Here is a 15,904-nt window from a genome sequence, read left to right on the forward strand (position 1 = left end):
TCCTTCCACATGTGCAAGGTAGAAACCTTGCACAAAACCTTTGGATCAACTCCTCCCAAGAGAGGGTATCATCTAAACCATCAAACCAAATCCTTGCTTCCCCCTTCAGGGAGTGAGGGAAGAGCTTAATCTTAAGCTCATCACTAGTCACACCTTCCATCTTTACAAGGTGACTAGCTTGTGTGAACCGGGCCATGTGGGCTTGGAAATTCTCATCTTTAGACCCCTCGTACTTGTTTTCACTAACAAGATTTATGAGAGCTTGATTGAGCTCAACATCTTCTTCCTTCACTTTAAGGGTATCTTTTGATGACCTGGACAAGCTTTTGATCACATCACAAACAAAATCATCATTAAGGTTAGTTTGCAAATTAGGATTGAAAACCGAAAACTTTACCTTGTCCTTACCAACTCTGAGAATGAGCTGACCCTTATCAACATCAATCTTAGCCCTGCCAGTGGCTAAGAAGGGTCGGCCTAGAATGAGAGCAATCTTGGCATCCTCCTCCATGTCCAACACCATAAAGTCCACAGGGAACACATACTTGTCCACCTTCACCATCACATCCTCAACAATCCCATATGGTGTTTTCAGGGATCTATCCGCCATTTGTAAGGAGAGCATAGTCGGGGTGACCTCTTCTAGATTTAACCTCCTGATCATACTAGGCGGCATCAAGTTGATGCTCGCTCCCAAATCACACAATGCTTCAACCTCCGACAAACCCTCAATCTCAACCGGAATAGTGAAGCTTCCGGGATCTCTCCTCTTCCTTGGCATTTTCTTTTGCAAGATTGCACTACATTCTTCGGTCAATATCACCGTCTCATCAACCTCCTTCAACTTCCTTCTCTTACTTCAAATGTCCTTCATGAACTTAGCATAGATAAGCATTTTTCCAAAGCATCAGAAAAAGGGATATTGATATGGAGTTTCTTAAAAACATCCATAAATTTTGAAAACTTTTTATCCAAATTATTTTTAGTCAATGCTTTAGGAAATGGAGCTTTGCCAAGTTCAGGAATAAGATCATTCGTCACTCTAGTTTTAATAGGAACATTCACTTCCTCCTCAACTATTCCTCGTTTTTTCTCCCTCTGCTTTCTTTTCTAACCCATTCAACACTCTACCACTTCTAGTAGTCATAGCAGAAGCACTTTCTTGTTCGGGATTGGAGATAGTATCGAAAGGAAATTTACCTTGAGGCCTTTCGGCAATTTGCTTGGCCAGCTGGCGAAGTTGGTTCTCCAAGTTCTTGATAGCCGCCTCTTGGTTCTTATAGTTTTTCTCCGTGCGGTTGATGTAGCTCTCCAATAGCTCCTCTAAGCTCTTCTTGCCACCACCATATTCACCAACTTGCTCTTGGACTTGTTGAGATAGTATAGAGCTTTGACCTCGGAAACCTTGATTGGGGAATTGCCTTTGAAAGTTTTCCCCTTGTCCTTTATTGCCTTGCTCCCTCCAAGAGAAGTTGGGTTGGTTTCTCCATCTCGGATGGTAAGTATTAGAGGTCGGGTCGTTTCTCATTTGACCCATAGCTTTGACCTCTTCATCCTCACTAGTCATGGTACAAAGTTCACTAACATGAGGCCCTACAATAGTCACACACTCCACTTTGGCTACACTAGCACCGACCACCTTGGTCGCCTTTATGTGCTTTTGAATCTCCGCCATTTGTTCCGAGAGTTGCTTGTTGGAGGCCATGAGCTTGTCATAAGCTTCGGCTTCAAACACACTCCTTCGGGTTTGGCGATCATTTTCAGAGTTCATGGCTCTCACTGCCATCTTTTCTATCAAGTCATACCCCGCTTGTGGGGGAAGAGCATCGAACTCTCCATTAGAAGCCGCGTCCAAGCCCAACCTTCAAGAGTAATGTATACCATCATAAAACTTTGCAACTAGTTCGGCTTGGGAAAGGTTGTGTTGGGGAAATTTCCTCAAGAGCTTCTTGAAACGCTCCCATGCTTCATAGAGATTCTCTGCATTTTGAGCAAAGGCCATGATGTTATTTTTCAGCTTCCTCAAAAGAACTCTTAGGAAGAACCTTATTGTGAATTTTTCCGCTAAGTCTTCCCAAGTAGTGATGCTCCCTTGAGGTTGTGAATTCAGCAACTCCTCAGCCGTGTCCCTCAAAGAAAATGGAAACAAGCTCAACCGGATTGCATCTGTAGGAATGTTGTTCACCCGGTAAGTATTGCAATTCCGGATGAACCGCTCCATGTGATCATGTGGATCTTCCAAAGCACCTCCACCGTATTGTCTTTGGCTCACCAAGTTGATGAATATCGGTCTCAACTCAAAGTTTCTAATCTGCAAGTGTACAGAACTTGAGCGCCCCAGCTTGTAAGACCAAGATTTGGTTCTGTGTACATCTCTAGGTTTTGATGATAACAAGTATATATTTTGTGTATGAATAACTTTGGTACTCTAACGTTTTTCTTTTGTGTGCTTGACAAACAGGTTCTAATTTTGATTGAAAGTGGTATTCATCAGAAGTCAAAGACCAAAATGTTGACCAACAAACCGCTTCTACACTCACTATTGAAATTCTGGCACACGAGGACAGATGTTCTACCAGATGTCTAAGACATCTTGTACAACATGATACACAACAGTTAATTGAATATGCAATATAAAGAACATAAACAGAAACAAGACACAAGGGATTGTTAACCCAGTTCGGTGCAAAATCACCTACGTCTGGAGGGTTTTCACCCAAGAGAAATATAATCAACTATTCAGAGAAATTGTACACAAAAGGTCTTAACTGAACTGCCACAGTTCACAGCCTTTTCTACCTATCTCTACAAGTGATTATTACTTAGTCCTCCCCCTAAGTATGAGAGCCCCTCTCACTTTCTCTCAATCACTGCCACAGTGATTCAAAAGCTCAAAACAAGAGACATATCTCATGATCAAACAACAAAAACATAACTCTCAGCAAAAGAATCAACACATGAATATGCTGAGAGAACAACAAGTGTGAACACAGACAAGAGTAAACCCTAGTTTGACTCAACAGAAGCTCTCTACCTAAACACTAGGTTTCGGTCTTCATATATAGCAGTCATCCAGGCCTTGTCCTCGATGGGCTTGGACGAGCAAAGGTCCACACAACACGCAGGGAGTTACCAGGAAACAAATCTGCAGAAAAGTCTTCAATAAAAAGTTTCCTTTTCCTGAAATAAAACTCCCACAAAATCCTCAGATGAAATCATTGAAACTGATTTGATCACATAGAATATAATCCTTGAACAGCGCATAGAAGCTTCCAGAAATACCCTAGCTTGATCACCAAGTAATCAAAACGAAGCTTCACAGAAAACCTAGCCAACTCATTGCAGCTTTTGCAGGGACAGATGTCGCAGGCAAGATGTTGTGACAACGGGTCCGACATGTTGGCCAAAAACTTAACTTAGCTAAAATGCATACAACATAACAATGGAACAACAACTATGTTCTGATTAACGGTAGTTCATTGCTTCAGATGTTCTGAAGATAAAAGCTCTGATGTGGGTTCTGAAGATTCAAGTGCTGAAAACCAGAAGTTCTGAGTGAATGGTCAAAAACTCTGAAGACTTGAAGATTCTGAAGACCCAAAGAAAGCTGGCTCTAAAGACCAAGTGCTTCTACTCTGAAGACCAGGAGTTCTGTAGGGAACGGTCCAGATGCTGAAGACTTGAAGTTCTGAAGATCCAAGCATCCTCGTGACTCTGATTAGAAGCTTCACAAGTTCACATTTGAAGCGCCTCTGAAGATCATAAGTCAAATGTAAAAGGAAAAGGGTCACTATCAAATAGTACAATCGCAGTGTACTATCCTGACCACCACCTAACAAGGATTAGCCATTGTACGATTTGGAAATTCCAGATGTACCCTCCAACGGATAGAATTTCCTAACGGAAAAATCTCTCAAGGCTTGAAGTATATAAAGGATGAAGAAAGGAAGAAAATGGTAAGAAACTTATTGCATACAATCTACACTCAGCGAATACCTTAGCAATCATTTTCTTCATTGTTTTAAATCTGTTTACACCTTGCTTGTTTTAGAAGCACTCTTTGTAAACCTAAACTTTGATCATATTGTTTGTATTCCTTAAGGGACCTAAACTTGTGTGTCTTAGTGGTTGCTAGTTCTTAGGTGTGTTAGTCAATGAGCAAGTTGTTCTAGTGTAGTTGTAACAACCTTTGATTAGTGGATTGTCTTCATTCAACGAAGGAAGAAATCACCATAACAGGTGGACTGGACGTAGCTTGAGTGTAAGACCCGGTTTTATGGCATACTATTTTAATAATATTATTTAATAATATTTTGTGAATTACTTGAGCTATGTGTGATTTTATGTCTTTTTAAAAAGTGATTGATTATTAGAGGCAATATTAAGTCTTAGAAACCTCTAGACTTTGATGCATGCGACGATACGAGCGTTTTGACTATAATATTGTTAGGGTTCGGCGACGGCGAGTTTGAGGTCAAAATCGGCCCGACAGTAGCGATGAGTCGGCGAATCGAGTCGACGAAGAAGATTTCGTGGGCCGCAACTTATGGGGAGGTGCTGGGCATGATTTTAAGAATATTCTAAGAGAGAATATTTCTTGGTTTTATTTTTGAAGGTTTTATTTAAATAAAATGGGGTTTTATTTAAATAAAATGCATTTAAATAATTTTAACCTATGGTTTAAAATCAAAATTAATTCTGAAAAATATTTGAGGCATCATGGAGCTGAAGCACGAATTGTTTGAGCCAAAATCATTGATAAAGATTTTTATTTTTAAAATTTGACGTTTTGATGCATTTAGGAGGGAAATGGTGAATTTAATGCATTAATTATTTTGAGGTTTTTATTTAAATTATTATTTTAAAAAGTTTTGGTGAAAAATCTGAGCATGAGGTGTGTGTGGTCGGCCAAACCTAGTAGAGGAAGAAAAGAAAATACTTTTGCAAATAATTTCCATTTTTAGCTAGGTTTTATGAAGGAGAGATATTAGGGATTTGATTCTTTGACTTTCTAATTGATGGGGGATTGATTTCTAATTTTTTTAAACTTTCAGGGATCTCTCCAAATCTGATTGAAAACCCTTGTGATTCAGATTTATTTATTTTAAATGATTAGAGATTTAAATGCTATTTTCTTAAGGGTTTAATTAGGAAATAAACCTAAATTTGAGGGCTGAATATGGGGAGCTTGGAAAGCTCTAGAAACCCTAATATGGGCTGAGTATTTCGTGGGTTTGGTCTGCTCCTTGAGGAGAAAGAAAAGCATTTAATGCTTGACTCTCACCCCTCACTGTAAATAGAGCATTTCCCCCTCTCATTTCTTCACACCAAGAGCTCTCCTCTCCTCTGCATTTGCGTGAGCTCTCTCTCCCTCTCTTGTCTTTCTTTTATTTTTCTTGTTCTTAGGTTAGTTAGTTAGTTTCTAAGGCTTGAGCAAGGTCATTCTCAATATGCTCTGTGGTTGCAGCTTAAGCTGATCTGCCAAATCCAGAAGAGAATGATTTTAATCAAGTTGCTTAGAAATGTTTATCTATATGAGGGTTTTCTTAAAGAAGTTCTTGATGTTCTTATTTTGTTCTTATGACCTTCAAAGAAAGGATTTTATAAAGGAGGTTTTGATCTTGGGAGGATTGAATCTATGCGAAAATTATGTTTTTCTTCGAAAGTTCTTCAAGTGTTCTTATGATCTTCAAGCAAAATGTTTTAGAAAAGAATGTTTGATCTTATGAAAGAAATGATTTTGGATTTGCAAGGTTTTTGGGGGGAATTTCGTGATCAACAAGGGGATGGGCTTATGATCGATTTGATTGTCCGATTAGTAACGTTACTCTGTCCGTTCGTTTGTAGGAAATTTCCAAGTGTAGACCTAGCTTCAAGGAGCAACCCGAGACTTCTAGGAAAGCGTACCTTTGAGGTAAGGGCACTTCGTGTAACACCCCACTTTTCGTTATTAGGTTATTTATTATTTTATCTTAATTATTATTATGCTATATGGTATTTTGATAATTTATGCGATTTAATTAGATGATTATGTGATTTAATTAGATGATAAGGTCATTAAGTGATTTTATTAGATAATTAAGTTATTATGTGATATAGATAAATAAGGGTTTTAGGTTTTAAGTGAGTAGTTGGGAGTGGGGCACATTGTATGATTATTTAAGGGTTATGAGAGAATTAAAAAGAGAGAAATCAGAAAACTAGGATTAGAGAAGCAGCAGAATAGAGAAACACGTGAAAGGTGAAGGAGAGGAGAAAAGGTGGAGAAAACCTAGAATTTGATCTTCAAGAAGAAAAGGGTCAAGGAGGCTTTGTACCGGTGTCATAGAAGGTAAGGGTTTGAATTTACCTTGTATAATTGTAGTATAACAGAGGTTGAGTTTAACATGAAGGAACCCCCAAATTCTTTGAAAATTCAGAACTGAGAGATTGTGTTGAGTGTTAACATGTGGTGAGCAAAATTGATTTTGAGCGAAATTAAGGTTATGAGAAAAATTGGGTTCTGTTTCTGCCCGCAGATACCCTAACAGTCCGTGTTGTAGAGAGCATAACTCTCTCTACAGAATTCCAAATTGAGTGAAACCAATTTTGTATGAAAGCTAACTCATAGGGTTATGTTGGGTAATATTTTAATAATCTTGCGATTTCTGGTTCAATACCAGAATCATCTGCAAGTTCACTCTGTTTCTGCCCGAAGACACCCTAGTAGCCTGTGTTGTAGAGCGCATAACTCTCTCTAAAGAATTCCGAATTGAGTGAAACTAATTTTTTATGAAAGCTAACTCATAGGGTTATATTGGATAATATTTTCATAATTTTTGGATTTCTGGTTCAATACCAGAATTATCTGCAAGTTCACTTTGTTTTGCTCGCAGACACCCTAACAGCCTGTGCTGTAGAGAGCACAACTCTCTCTACAGAATTTCAAATTGAGTGAAACCAATTTTATATGAAAGCTAACGTATAAGGCTATGTTTGGTAAAATTTTCATAATTGTTGGAGTGCTCGTTTAGTACCAGAATTATATGCAAGTTTTCTATGTTTCTGCTTATTTCTGGGATTGATTCTGAAACTGGTTCTAGTAATTGATATGAGACATTTGATGATTTTGTGTTGCTATTTTGTCAGTGGAATAGTGAATGATTTGATAATTATATTGAAGTGTTATTTTGTGCAATTTTGGTGTGATTTCCGTTATGGAATTTGGTGAGAAAATATGTTATATATTTGGGGCTGGAGTGGTCTCAAATTGCATGTTTTAATTTATGAGTTTTTGCACGAAATACACTTCATTTAGTCAAGAGGCAACGTGTCGGTTTTCATCGGAAAACTGAGGTTTGTCCCAGAACTGGAGTGGTTCTGGAAGTCTGGCGTGGACTTCATTGGTGGTTAACTGTCTGGAGTGGACACGGTGTTACCGCTAAGGTTAACAATTGGTACCTGTAACACCCCGATTTCGGTGGCGTCACTTTAGTAACCAAAATAAACTTAATGCGGAAAAACGTGAATATTTTTTTTTTCGATAATAACTAAGACTAGACGGAATTAAATAAAACCCAACAATAATAAAAATCAGCACTAATATACAATATATAAACAGCCCCCGCTGTAGTAGTAACCTCGTCACGAGTAAACCTCCAGTGACGGAAAGAAAAGTGTAACGCCCGAAGGCAATATATACAAACCAAATGAAAAGGGTGAAGTACCCGCAACACCATCCCTCAAAACTGAGAATCAGCTGACCCAATGGCATGAAAATAAGACCTCCTAAGTCCAACCAACTCTCTGTGATTCCCGTAAGGAAACCACACAAAAAGCTATAGGCGGATCTACCCTGTCCCCTAAGTAACAAATGAAGCAAGACTGTCAGAGCTAAAACTCTACTCCTACACTAATCCTAACTCGAGGAGCTCATACCAACACTCAAAACCTATGTGCTAGCATGATCGTCGTCTGAATCAGAATCCAGAACGACCAAGTCTACTAACCCTATCCGTCCTCCCCTCGCAACCGCAGTGCGCTCCGATGCTGGACTCACGGGCTTAGGGCCCGAACCCTGATCATCAATGATCGCAACAGAGGGTGCAATAGACCCTGCCGAAGGCACTCCCACTGGAATCTCCTCTGAGGGATCCTCCTCCTCTGAAGATGACGGTGGCGGTGGTGCTCCTCCGAATCCTGGTCCGCAGTGAACGCTCGGTGGCAAGTTGAAGCTGATAGAGCATCGCCTCAACACTCCTGACCTCAAGAGTCCTCCACTATCCACGTGGTCCTCCATGATACGCCCCGAATACGTCGCTCGATGGCTCGCGGGGTCAACCACCCACGACCCGGGGTCGTCCTGATCGATCATCTCATACCTAATCCCCCCCGAAGGGTGGACCATGGTGAACCAATCCGCAATATTCATCTGACAAAAGGCGTTGTCCGCCAAAACACACACAGAAGACGCGAGGGTCAACTCTAAAGAACTATGTAGATAATAAACCCAATAGGTACAAGTAATAGATAGCCACTTAGGCTTATAGCTAGAGATGTCATTCCTAGGGTTGCATGTTCCACAATAACATAAACGCAATAATAGCAATTAGCATGTTCCAAATAGGTTTAACAATTACCAATCACACTCAACAATTAAATTAGTATGCATGTTGCATGATATGTATGCAGGTTAACCCAGTCAACCAATATGCAATCCGGAACGGATGGACATCAACGGATTAGCCCTTCACCAGCCACGGTGGTGCCATTTCGGCCCGCGTGCCTCTTACTCCAACAACAACGGTAGTCAGATCAGCCGTAACCCGTAGGTCTGCCATTTCGGTCTGCTACAAGAGACGTCTACAGACGCTCTATCACGGAAATCCGGGTCTTATGACCATTTTGGAATCCGACGAGGTCCAGAGTACGTCCTGTGTTAATACCCCATTAATGTTGCATGAATGCAGGATGATTAGTCAAACAACGTCTCCGTCCTCACTCGACACGTCGCCACGTGTTCTAGGTAAATTAAAGTCTCTAAAATCTTACCCTAAGGCAAAGTCGATTCTGCGACAAAAGACACACTTCACAACACACATAGCTGCTCCAACAGCACAAGAGTATCACATACTCGGGAACTAACGGTTCCCCGGACTTATCCCCAGGATAGCCCCACAACATAGCTGCTCCAACAGCACAACAACAAACGCTGCTCCAACAGCACAACAACCAACGCTGCTCCAACAGCACAACAACAAACGCTGCTCCAACAGCACAACAACGACATACTCAACACTTGGATCCGACGACACTCCTCGTTTTTCCAAAACTAAGATTTGACTTCCAATGCCTTCCTTCGAGGTTATTATCATTACTTAAAGATTTAGAGGTTATTTAAGGTCTTATGAGTTTTCTTTATAAAATAGATTCCATTTTGTCTTATCGCAAGTCTTATACATTTACAGGATCTACCAATCTCAAGTCGCTTCCCGAGGATGTCTCGATCCACTAAACAAAGTCAAGGCCCGAACCTTGTTCATCCTATCAAACTTTCTCAAAACTCTCAAAATAAAATCGGCATGACCTGCCCGCTATTCTCACCATTCAGAATCTCAGATTCCAGTACAGAGCATATTTAAATCATCACAATCAACAACATGTCATATATCAATAAATCGCATCATAAACATTTAGCACTTAGCATATAAAGCATGCACCACACATCCTAGATTACCCACATAGCACATAGCATGTAAGACAATCTCAAAAACATTCAGTAGATGGATCATCTACATTGTCAGCCGAAGCCTCAGAAAACATTTTCCAATCACACACAATTCCAGTGCATAAACAGTAAACAATGTCGAAACATCGACCCTAAGCATTAACTAGAGATTCAGTGAGAAGCCCTCACCTGTAGGTTCTCCAGAATGATCGTCTAACGCTTCCTCACCAACAAAGCCTTGTTCCTCAGGGAATTCCTCAAAATCACCTTTAGAGCAAAACCACAGAAATACTATCAGAATCTATCGGAAACTAAGCTATCGATACTTACTAAGGTTACTCGAAGTAATCTATACTCTAAGGTACGATAATCTAGCGCGAAAGGACAAGTTTTCGGAAAAGGAAATTTCCTCCTCCCCCCCTAAATAGGTTCGGCCACTTTACACAATTATGGGGCTCGATTTTTCTTCGATCAAACTTGGTTCCTATGCTTTCATAAGCCGTAACTAAGGGTATTCTGAACTCGGAAAAATTATCGGATCAAAAACTGTCGCAGGGGTATTTTGGTCATGATTTTTAACTCAGGATTTTCAAAACTGAAATCCCAAAAATAAAATTTTGCAGGGACGTCACCAACGACGTTTATGACAACTAATCCTACTAGCACTAAGCTAAGGCGATAGTTTTCAGCCTAAAGGTTGAAGCTTTACACCAAAAACTCCAAAAATGGGTATTTTAGGTTCAAATTGATTCCGGCGGAATTCCGGCGACATAACGGAAAATCTAACCCGGCAGAAGTGATCTTGGGCACATATAGAAGAGGTTTAGAATCAGAAATGAAAGATTCAGGATAGTTTTGCAAAAACCCATAAACTATCCGCTCAGAAAACTCTACAGAAAAGCTATGGAAAAAGCGATCGGAGGTAAGGATTAGCGACTATACCTCGAAGCCTTGAAGTAGCAACTGATTGATCGACGATCAAGCAAACGATGAAGAAAATCTTCTCCTCCTTCTTCCTCTTTGTGGCCGCGGGTTTGGGTGGGGAAATGGGTAGTTTTTTTGGTTTTTTCTTCCTTTCTTTGCTATATATAGAAGGTGGAAATTCGCGGGAAAATGAAAGTTTTGCGAATCTGATTTTTCCGGCGTCATTCTCCATGAATTATTAGATATGTTTTGGCAAAAGAATTCCAAAACTATAAAGAGGTCTCCTTGTATTTTTGGCAACTAATGCATAGTCGGTATAAAACTATGTTACCCGATAAGTTGCTTTTTGCATCGAATGTCGGAATAGAAAACTTCCTTCGGAAGAAAGATTGAAATCATCAAGAGAAATGGGTGTACGCGTGTAGAATATTCATTTGAAGCTCTGAATAGATAAAGTCTTCATTGTCGAGAAATTCTAGGGTTTTGAAATACCAGGGATTCGGTTTCGGCAAACTTCCGATGATTGGAATCGGACGTTCGTAAATCCTAGAGTTTCGCCTCGAAACGATTGTGATATATGGAAAAAGAGAAGTTCTAACATTTCTCTGAAGATTTTTGGAATTAACTGCCATCGTGCCTAAAAGTGAAAATTAGCTATATACTAGGGTTTTTGACCTAGGTTTAAGCGTAAAACGTTCGTGCTATAACTTTTATCGATCATAATGCAATCCTTGAACCTTTCCTGAACTTTCTCCTTCATAAATATATTTCATTTAATAAACTTTCGTTCAGGTTTCCCTTCACATTACATCAACCCTAATCGTGAATAAGAAGTTTATTCACTTAGCATGAACTTAAAAACTCGGGCCTTACAGTACCACATGCATACATTAGAGTCTCACACACTAAGTTTCACGTTTTCAGTGGTTTTATGTGTTTGGTGATTTGTTGGTGAATTGCTTTGCTGTTGTGGTAAAGTCGAATTATTATTCTTCTTTAAGCTTATAATTTTCCGATTAATAAGAATTGTGAAACTGTCTTGAGAGAAAATATTATAATCACTCAGATTTTAAAGACAATGTGAAGAGTTTATAAAGCAGGATCTGAATTGTTTACTTGCTCTTTGTTATGCTATATTTTATACAATGTAAGTTCTTACCCTTCTGTTGGAATGATGTTCTATGCGACATCGCTCAGGTACTGGAGACAGAGATGTGGCTCATGAGGAGTAGCTTCGGATAGTCTTAGTTTATGTTATTATTATTATTATTATAATAAAATAAGTGTCTTGCTCTGTAATGTAACACTGGGTAGATATTTTACGTTACTTTTACATTTTTGTTGAGAGGATTTTATAACCTCTCCTTATGGAAGTTTTTGAATGATTTTCTAAATTATGGCGATGTCGTACTGTTGATGACCGAAGTGCTTATGAAATTCAGTTCTGAGTATGATGAATTTTATTGGAATATCATGGAAGATAAACATATTTAAATAAGTGATCTTAAGCATCTTGGGATTATCTAGCTGGTTTAGAAATTTTATTGGCAAAAATAATTCTTTCTTTGAAAAGCATATGAACTTATAAATTTTCAAACACAATCAGTGTTAATTTTAATGAGTTTTCGTGAAGAAGTGTAATACTCCCTTGATATGTTTTTAAACTCTGATAAACGTTTTTAAATAAAACAATGGGAAAAAGGGGGTGTTACATTAGTGGTATCATAGCATGGTCGGTGATTAGTAGACTAGGTTTATCAGCATGTTTATTAACGTGTTTAACTCCTTTTGTATTCGATATGTGTTTATGACACAATCGGTATTGTTTTGGAATTCTCAGGACAATGGTCCCGAGTTGTTCGTTTAAGGAAATTTTCGAGGGCGAAAATTCTTAAGTGAGGGAGAGTTGTAACACCCCACTTTTCGTTATTAGGTTATTTATTATTTTATCTTAATTATTATTATGCTATATGGTATTTTGATAATTTATGCTATTTAATTAGATGATTATGTGATTATGTGATTTAATTAGATGATAAGGTCATTAAGTGATTTTATTAGATAATTAAGTTATTATGTGATATAGATAAATAAGGGTTTTAGATTTTAAGTGAGTAGTTGGGAGTGGGGCACATTGTAAGATTATTTAAGGGTTATGAGAGAATTAAAAAGGGAGAAATCAGAAAATTAGGATTAGAGAAGCAGCAGAACAGAGAAACACGTGAAAGGTGAAGGAGAGGAGAAAAGGTGGAGAAAACCTAGAATTTGATCTTCAAGAAGAAAAGGGTCAAGGAGGCTTTGTACCGGTGTCATAGAAGGTAAGAGTTTGAATTTACCTTGTATAATTGTAGTATAACAGAGGTTGAGTTTAACATGAACGAACCCCTAAATTCTTTGAAAATTCAGAACTGAGAGAAATTAAGGTTATGGGATAAATTGGGTTCTCTTTCTGCCCGCAGATACCCTAACAGTCTGTGTTGTAGAGGGCATAACTCTCTCTACAGAATTCCGAATTGAGTGAAACCAATTTTGTACGAAATCTAACTCATAGGGATATATTGGGTAATATTTTCATAATTTTTCGATTTCTGGTTCAATACCAGAATCATTTGCAAGTTCACTCTGTTTCTGGCCGCAGATACCCTAGCAGCCTGTGTTGTAGAGAGCATAAATCTCTCTAAATAATTCCGAATTGAGTGAAACTAATTTTGTATAAAAGCTAACTCATAGGGTTATATTGGGTAATATTTTCATAATTTTTGGATTTCTGGTTCAATACCAGAATTATCTGCAAGTTCACTCTGTTTTGCTCGCAGACACCCTAACAGCCTGTGCTGTAGAGAGCATAACTCTCTCAACAGAATTTCAAATTGAGTGAAACCAATTTTATATGAAAGCTAACGTATAAGGCTATGTTTGGTAAAATTTTCATAATTTTTGGAGTGCTCGTTTAGTACCAGAATTATATGCAAGTTTGCTATGTTTCTGCTTATTTCTGGGATTGATTCTGAAACTGGTTCTAGTAATTGATATGAAACATTTGATGATTTTGTGTTTCTATTTTGTCAGTGGAATAGTGAATGATTTGATAATTATATTGAAGTGTTATTTTGTGCAATTTTGGTGTGATTTCCGTTATGGAATTTGGTGAGAAAATATGTTATATATTTGGGGCTGGAGTGGTCTCAAATTGCATGTTTTAATTTATGAGTTTTTGCACGAAATACACTTCATTTAGTCAAGAGGCAACGTGTCAGTTTTCATCGGAAAACTGAGGTTTGTCCCAGAACTGGAGTGGTTCTGGAATTCTGGCGTGGACTTCATTGGTGGTTAACTGTCTGGAGTGGACGCGGTGATACCACTAAGGTTAACAATTGGTACCACATGCATACATTAGAGTCTCACACACTAATTTTCACGTTTTCAGTGGTTTTATGTGTTTGGTGATTTGTTGGTGAATTGTTTTGCTGTTGTGGTAAAGTCGAATTATTATTCTTCTTTAAGCGTATAATTTTCCGAAACATTAATAAGAATTGTGAAACTGTCTTGAGAGAAAATATTATAATCACTCAGGTTTTTAAGACAATGTGAAGAGTTTATAAAGCAGGATCTGAATTGTTTACTTGCTCTTTGTTATGCTATATTTTATACAATGTAAGTTCTTACCCTTCTGTTGGAATGATGTTCTATGCGACATCGCTCAGCTACTGGAGATAGAGATGTGGCTCATGAGGAGTAGCTTCAGAGAGTCTTAGTTTATGTTATTATTATTATTATTATAATAAAATAAGTGTCATGCTCTGTAATGTAACACCGGGTAGATATTTTACGTTACTTTTACATTTTTGTTGAGAGGATTTTATAACCTCTCCTTATGGAAGTTTTTGAATGATTTTCTAAATTATGGCGATGTCGTACTGTTGATGGCCGAAGTGCTTATGAAATTCAGTTCTGAGTATGATGAATTTTATTGGAATATCATGGAAGATAAACCTATTTAAATAAGTGATCTTAAGCAACTTGGGATTATCTGGCTGGTTTAGAAATTTTATTGGCATAAATAATTCTTTCTTTGAAAAGCATATGAACTTATAAATTTTCAAACACAATCAATGTTAATTTTAATGAGTTTTCGTGAAGAAGTGTAATACTCCCTTGATATGTTTTTTAAACTTTGATAAACGTTTTTAAATAAAACAATGGGAAAAAGGGGGTGTTACACTTCGGCTATGATTGATTGTGATTGTTAGAAAGCATGATACTAGGACTATCGATGATATATGCGCTAGATATGTTATAAGATGATAATGCAATAAATGTTAGCTAGTATTATTATGAACATACCTATATGCCTAGGGTGTTAGCTATATTTATTGCTATGCATGCAAGTTATTATGCTATGATATGTTGTTCATAAGAGATGAACGTGATGGCTTAGGGCCTTGTGATGATGACTGACTTGCATGGCATGCATTGTGGACCAAGTGACCTAGATTGGGCTTGGTTGGCCACGGCTAGTGACCTGGATTGGGCTAGTCGATGGTGACATTCAGGGGAGGCCCTGAATAAGGACGAACGTGAAACGGAAGTGCCTTGGAGAGGTCCAACCCCGATCATCAAGCTGTTGGGCAGTGGTGCGTTGGAGAGGTCCAGCCCCGATCGTGGAGTCGTGTTCGTCCAGCCTTTCCAAGATGGATTGGCTTATGGATATCCAAAGCGTCTGCATGCATGTGCACGAGCATTTACTAACAATAAACTATGAGATAGTTCCCTATACTTGCGAAACTTAGAATTATGAGATAGTTCCTTATACTTGTGAACCTTAGAACTTAACATAGTTCCCATATATGTGAATGATAGCTTAGTGAAGAACTTGTGATTGATAGGGTAGTATACCCTACTTATGATATGTGTGTGTTAGAAGTTGACCCTTGCTTGTTTGCTGTTTGTTGTTTGGGGCGCTTAATGCCTAGACAACAAGCATGTGTGTGATCAGTCGAGATGCGACCCTATATCTGCTTGATATGGACGATGGCAAGGCTCGAGACATCGACCACGCGACTGATGGTTCAGCTATGGGATTGGCGAGAGCAGAGGATGCGAGACGATATGATGCGAGCATTGAAGGAGGCCTTGGAGGGCACGCGGTCTATGAGTCGGGTATTGAGTGTGATAATTGAGTTTGTACTTGGGGGGTGAGCTGAGTTTGGTTATAGGGTTCGAACCTAACCTAGAGACCTTCTTGTCGTGTTGGCCCGGGAGCGGTCGAACACT

General features: G+C 38.7%; 1 non-coding gene across 1 annotated transcript; it reads left to right on the plus strand.

The window, feature by feature from the left end:
• Positions 1–1,916: 1,916 nt before the first annotated feature.
• Positions 1,917–2,020, plus strand: LOC130741572 (small nucleolar RNA R71). The gene has a single exon (XR_009020463.1). It is a non-coding gene; the product is annotated as a small nucleolar RNA R71 (small nucleolar RNA).
• Positions 2,021–15,904: the final 13,884 nt, after the last annotated feature.

Source organism: Lotus japonicus, chromosome 2 (assembly GCF_012489685.1).
Source record: "Lotus japonicus ecotype B-129 chromosome 2, LjGifu_v1.2".
Lineage (NCBI taxonomy): Eukaryota > Viridiplantae > Streptophyta > Magnoliopsida > Fabales > Fabaceae > Lotus > Lotus japonicus.